A 6,812-nucleotide genomic window follows, 5' to 3' on the forward strand; every position below is an offset into this window, starting at 1 on the left:
TTTGAATTAATGTTTTCGGTTTCTTAGGATATATTCACAGAAGTGGGACAGCTGGGTCAAAAGGCAGATCCATTTTTAAATTTTTGAGGTATCTCCATACTGTTTTCCACAGTGGCTGCACCAATCTGCATTCCCACCAACAGAGCAAAAGGGTTCCCTTTTCTCAACATCCTCACCAGCACTTGTTTGTTGATTTATTGAGGATAGCCATTCTGACAGGTGTGAAATGATATCACATTGTGATTTTAATTTGCCTTTCTCTGATGATTAGTGACATTGAGTGTCTTTTCATATGTCTGTTGGCCATGTGTATGTCCTTTTTGGGGAAGTGTCTATTCAGGTCCTTTGCCCAATTTTAATTGGGTTGTTTGTTTTTTGGTGTTGAATTTTATACATTCTTTGTACATTTTGGATATTAACCCCTTATCAGATGTATTGGCAAATATGTTCTCTCATTCTGTGGATTGTCTTTTTATTTAGTTGATGATTTCCTTTGCTGTGCACAAACTTTTTAGTTTGATGTAGTCCCACTTGTTTATTTTTTCTTTTGCTTCCCTTGACTGGGAAGATATATCTGATAAAATATGGCTACAGACAAGGTCTGAGATTTTGCTGCCTATGCTTTCTTGGAGGATTTTTGTGGTTTCATGTCTAACATTTAAGTCTTTGATCAACTTTGAATTTATTCTTGTGTATGGTGTAAGAAAGTGGTCTAGTTTTATTTTTCTGCATGTACCTGTCCAATTTTCCCAACACCATTTATTGAATAAACAATCTTTAGCCCGTTGTATATGCTTGCTTCCTTTGTCAAATATTGACAGTAAATGTGTGGGTCTAATTCTGGGCTTTCTATTCTGTTCCATTGATGTGTGTATCAGTTTTTATGCCAGTACCATGCTGTTTTGATTACTGTGGCCCTATAGTATAGTTTCATATTAGGAAGTGTGATTCCTCTGTCTTTGTTCTTCTTTCTCAGGATTGCTGGTGCTATGTGGGGCCATTAGTGGTTACTTAAATTTTTTAAAAAATATCTGTTCTAGTTCTGTGGCATACACCATTGGAATCTTGATAGTGATTGCACTGAATCTATAGGTATCTTTGGAAAATATGGACATTTTAATGTTAATTCTTCCTATCCATGAACACAGTATGTGCTTCCATTTATTTGTATTTTCAATTTCTTTCTTCAGTGCCTTATAATTTTTTGAGTACAGGTCTTTTATTACATCCTTAGTTAGGTTTATTCCTAGGTATTTTATTCTTTTTGAACCAATTATGAATGGAATCTTCTCTCTTTTTTTTCTTGATGAGTCTAGTTAAAGGTCTGCCAGTCTTATTTATCTTTTCAAAGAACCAGCTCTTGGATTCATTGATGTTTTGTAACATGTATTTTAGTCTCTATTTCATTTATTTCTGCTCTGATCTTTATTATTTCCTCCCTCTTACTCACTTTGGGCTTTGTTGTCCTTTTTCAAGTTCTATTATACATCAATTTAGATTGTTTATTTGAGCTTTTTCTTGTTTTTGAGATAGGCCTGTAATGCTATGAGTTTCCCTCTTGGATTGCTATCCCAGTGTCCCATAGATTTTGGATTGTTGTCTTCTCCTTTTCATTTGTTTCAAGATATCTTTTGAGTTCTTTAATCTACTGTTAATCCACTTATTGTTTAATAACATGTTATTTTGCTTACATGTTTTTGTGTGTTTTTCAGTGTATTTCTTGTGAATGATTTCTAGTTTCACAGCATTGTGGTCAGAGAAGATTCTTAATATGATTTCAATCTTTTTAATTTTATTGAGACTTGTTTTGTGTCCTAACGTGATCTAGCCTAGAAGACATTCAATGTGCACTGAAAAGCATGTATATTCTGCTGCTTTGGGTTGAGATGCTCTGAAGATATCTATTAAGTCTATTTGATCTAGTGTGGTGTTTTGACCTTCTGTCTCCTCTTTGATTTTCTCTCTGGAAGATCCATCCATTGAAGACAATTAAGTGTTAAAATTCCTGATTATGACTGTGTTTCTGTTGATCACTTCCTTTATCTACATGAAGATGAGCTTTACATAATGTAGTGCTCTTCTGTTGGGTGCCTAAGTGTTTACTAGGATTATTCTCTTGTTGGTCTGTTCCCTTTATCATGATTAGATAGTGTCCTTGTTTGTCTCTTACTATAATCTTGGTTTTAAAATCTTTATTTTCTGATATAAGGACTGCTACCCCACCTTTTTTTCCATTTGCATGAAGTAACTTTTTCTATCCCTTTACTTTTAGTCTGTGTGTACCTTTTGATCTAACATGTCTCTCTTGGAGGCAGCATATGCCTGGTTCTTGTTTTCTTTCTTTTATTATTTTTAATTTTTTTATTGTTCAGTTACAGTTGTCCCCATTTTTCCTCCATTACTTTCTCTTGCACTACCCACCCCCGCCACCCACATTCAGTATCCCCATTATATTTGTCCATGGGTCCTTTGCATATTTTCTTTGACTTGACTCTTTGCCTTCTTTCTCCCATTGTCCTCCTTCCCCCTCCCCTCTGGTTACTGTCAGTTTGTTCTTTATTTCCATGTCTCTTGTTCTATTTTATTCATTTTTTTTGTTTTGTTGATTAGCTTCCACTCATATTTGTCTTTCATCTCCTGGCTTATTTAAAGTAGCATAATACTTCCCAGCTATCCATTCAGCTACCTTTTGTCTTTTGTTGGACATATAAGCCCTATACACTTAAGGTGATTATTGATATGTATTTAGTCCCATTTTATTGTTAGTGTTTTTTTTCTTTCTTTCCCTTCTTCTCCTTCTTCTCCTTTTTCTTCTTCTCCTTCTTCTTCTTCTCCTTCTTCTTCTCCTCCTCCTCCTCCTCCTCTTCTTCTTCTTTTTCTTCTTTCTTCTTAAAACAAGCTCTTTAATATTTGCTGCTGTACTGTTTTGTGTTACCAAACTCCTTTAGCTTTTTCTTGGGAAGAAGAGAAATGGGAAGCCCCTCATTTCTTCTTTAATTTTACTCAGCTTTTCTGGGTAAAGTAGCCTTGGTTGTAAGTCTTGATTTTCACCACATCGACTATTTCATGCCACTCCCTTCTGCCTTGAAATGTTTCTGATGAGAAATCAGATAACAGTCTGGTGTTCCCTTGTATGGAACTACCTTGAGGCATATTAAATTAAGGTCTGCAATGTATTTGTGTCTAATTAGGTCTTTTAGCCTAGAGAAGACTCTATAGATAATAAAATCTATATTTTGTTATTAACAATTCTTAAATATTGTTAAACAATATTACACGTGCTTATGTTGAAAGTATTTTTCATGTAGTCTACAGTGAAAATTTTCTACAATTATTTTAGATTGTATATTTCAAAAATTACACTTGTGAATTTTCATAACTTTGGCATTCAATATTTTCTTTTTTGGAAAATATATGTTACCTGGAGGAGAAAGAAAGAGCCTGTAACCATACCAAATTTTGATTATCTAATAATACATAGGTTATACAAGAATGCTATGAAACTCTATTTACTCAGTGCTCACTTTTAATTTTTTAAAAAGAAGTAAGATTCTCAAAGATAAATATTGATCAATTGTGTGATTGTTCCATTCACATACAAGAATGTGAGGGTGGGATATAATGTAAAATTGATTATTCCGATGGAAACTTTAGCATACTTACATAAAACAGCACATAAAGAAGGACAATTGTAACTTATTTTCTGCAGACTTTAGTGCATGCTAGCAAAAATCCCGTTGACACATCTGTAAACTATCTAGTCAGGAGTCTTTCCTTTCTCTCCTCAGTTCATAGTTCAAAGCCTTCCTCTGCCAAATCCTGTGAAGTAATAGAAAACAGGTTTGTCTTAATTATGTGATTTGATAATGGAACACTTGTTAGAAGCCATTTTTGCCCATGAATTATTAATTTAAGGATAATCATTGTTTCTGTATTTCTCTTTTAGAACCACATTAAGTATTATCCTAGTTACATTCATATCAGAAAGACTTCTAAAAGTTGGTGAGAATAGTAAGGAGAATACATGGAGAATAGGAATGTTCTGTTAAAAATATGGTATTGATTTAGTTGAGCGGATGAAAAGAACTAAATCCTTCCAGTGAGGCCAACTGGTGATTAAGAGGGAGGAGAGCTGAAAGAATTTGAAGGGTGTGAACAAAAAACATGGACAACAAATGTTTAATATTATGCAAATACTCACTGGGTAAAACAGCAACAGGCAGGATAAATTCTGGTTCTAATAAAATAGTATTTTAACAAAAACAATTGTCATTGGATAAAAAATTTATTTCTTGAATTATTTAAACTTAACAAATAAGAACTTTCAAATGTTTTAGCAGCTAGTACAAAATTTTAAAAGGTCATGTATGGAGACTTACTGGTTTATACAAATAAAACCAAAATTTTTCAGACATCATTTTTCATCATATCATTAGATCATGACTCAATAATACTGAAAATTTTATTATATATGTTTGCATATGTCATTCTGGTCAAATGCTTACAAAATGTACAATATGTGTTCCTCTTGGAAAACTGACATCAGATGCTATTGGCTAGGACTTCTCAATCTGCTTGTGCAATAACCCAGGACACACAAAATTATCTCCAAGAGTGCCATAGAAATCCCAAATGCCAACACTTTTAAAAGCATTTCAGAACAAAGTAGGTTTAATTCATTTTCATCTTCTTTTAAATTACAATTATTTGAAAGGCAAGACATTCAGGGAGAATTGGTACCATGAAATAAAAGTAAATGTCAAACAGTATAAGAGTCACTGTTTCAAGCCATAAATACAACCGTTGAATGAGAAACTGCTCATTTGTAAAAATTCTCCCAGTGATTTGATTCATGATTGACCAGCACTCTGGAAGACAGATTTCATGTCCCTAATGATACCCAAATGTGGTTTTTTGTTTTGTTTTGCTTTCATCCTTTTCAAGATCATTAATTATATGGATTATCTATTTCTTCTAACTAGAATCATATTTTAGCATTTGACAGCCCTGCAGAACATAATGGAAATGATTGCAAAGTGGGAGAATTTTGAATTTGGTTTAAAACGTAAGAATGAAAATCATATCAATTTCAGAACATTTAATATTCAGTTCTGAATATGATAACTTGGAAAACATGAAAAAGGAAAACAAGGCACTTTCACATTTTACTTCAATGATTTCAGTTTCATATTTAATGAGCTCACTATGAGAAAGGCACAGCACTGAGCAGAGAGGGGGCTGTAAAATACCAAAATGATCCTTGCTAGAGAGTAATTCATCAAATAGAAGTACACATAAAACATATTCACAAATCTATAATGGAGTGATAAAATCAGTGAGTGACACAATATGGGCTCTTGGTGAGTGAGATAATTAGTTCGTCACTGAGACTGAGTGAATTTTCTATTTCAGGAAATAGAAATACATATGGAAGGAGAGCATTCCAGATGGAGGTACTGAAGTCAAATATTCACAGGTCATGAGTTGTTTGTAGTGTAGCTCATGGTTCAATATAACTGTTACAAAGCCAGTGATGAAGCTAGATTGTGGCCAAATTGTGGGGAACTTCAAAGGCTGGCATGAAAAGTGGGGACTGTATTCTATAGGAAAACAAATGGAGTTCAATAGACACATGAAATAAATGCTTTAAAACAATTAATTTTTTTAGAAATACACAAAAATAGTTGAAATGTTTCAAATATGTAGGCATGAATGTCACTTCATAATCTTAAATCACTGCATAATCTTAAAATAATGAGAAATTAAAGTATGGGTCTGAAAGAAAAAATGGAAAAGAAGGAAAACAAAGAAAGAAAGAAAGTTTTTTGAGTGATACTACAATATACTTACAAAATTTAACATTAGCAACACTTCTTTAATACTAATGTAGTTAAGTTGGAGAAATACAAGTAAATTTTATTAATTAAAATAGTGACACTAGGGCTAGCTTATGAGCAACAGCAATACAAGTTGGCAGTCACTACAAGTTCAGGAGTAAAAGTCCCTCATAATTTTTGACTGTTAAAAGAATGCAAAGAAGGCTAGAACAGAGTAGGAGATCGCATGGTTAGCTGGAGTCTGCCAGATGACTTAAAAGACATGGCACAAGATGGACAGGGATAACTGGACCTCCAAGAACTACTTATGAAACCGAACATACAGCCTTAAAGTAAAATGTGGACCTAAATACCCAGAAGCACTCCCTGTTCTATATTTGTAAAAAAATTGATATGAATGGAGTTAATAGTTCTAATTGACAGGTAGAGTCAAGAGCCATATCAGTGCTAATAAAATGACAGAATTTATGTAGTATCAAAGTTGTCCTGCAGAAATTTTGGTGCCTAATGGTGTCTAAAGAAAATATGAAACTCCCTCAGCCAGCTGAAAGGCAGTGTTACAGTAATTAATCAAAAATAGAAACCACAGATAGTGTCCCAGGTTCAATTCCCAGCCAGGGTACATTCCTGGTTGCAGGCCATAACCCCCAGCAACCGCACATTGATGTTTCTCTCTCTCTTTCTCTCTCTCTCTCTCCCCGTCCCTTCCCTCTCTAGAAATAAATAAATAAAATCTTTAAAAAAAAAAAAAGAAAGAAAAGGAAACAACACAATTGTTCTAAAAAAAAAAAAACAGAAACCACAGATCTACTCCTCTTCCATTTGATTTAAGCAGTCAAGTTTTCTAGATATGTTTTGTAGACCTCAAAGTCCTAGAAAAGAAGCTCCCATTCAAAGACAATTTATCCTAAGATACTCTATATGGTACTAAATTTTTGTCCATTTGGACTATATCATTTGTGCTATAAAAAGAAA

The 6,812-nt window shown here is 33.5% G+C and overlaps 1 pseudogene; it reads left to right on the forward strand.

The window, feature by feature from the left end:
• The first annotated feature begins 6,109 nt into the window (after positions 1 to 6,109).
• On the forward strand, positions 6,110 to 6,407 carry LOC123813636 (annotated as a pseudogene).
• The last annotated feature ends 405 nt before the right edge of the window (positions 6,408 to 6,812 follow it).

This window comes from Phyllostomus hastatus, unplaced genomic scaffold (assembly GCF_019186645.2).
Source record: "Phyllostomus hastatus isolate PE091 unplaced genomic scaffold, TTU_PhHast_1.1 phas_contig_1, whole genome shotgun sequence".
Lineage (NCBI taxonomy): Eukaryota > Metazoa > Chordata > Mammalia > Chiroptera > Phyllostomidae > Phyllostomus > Phyllostomus hastatus.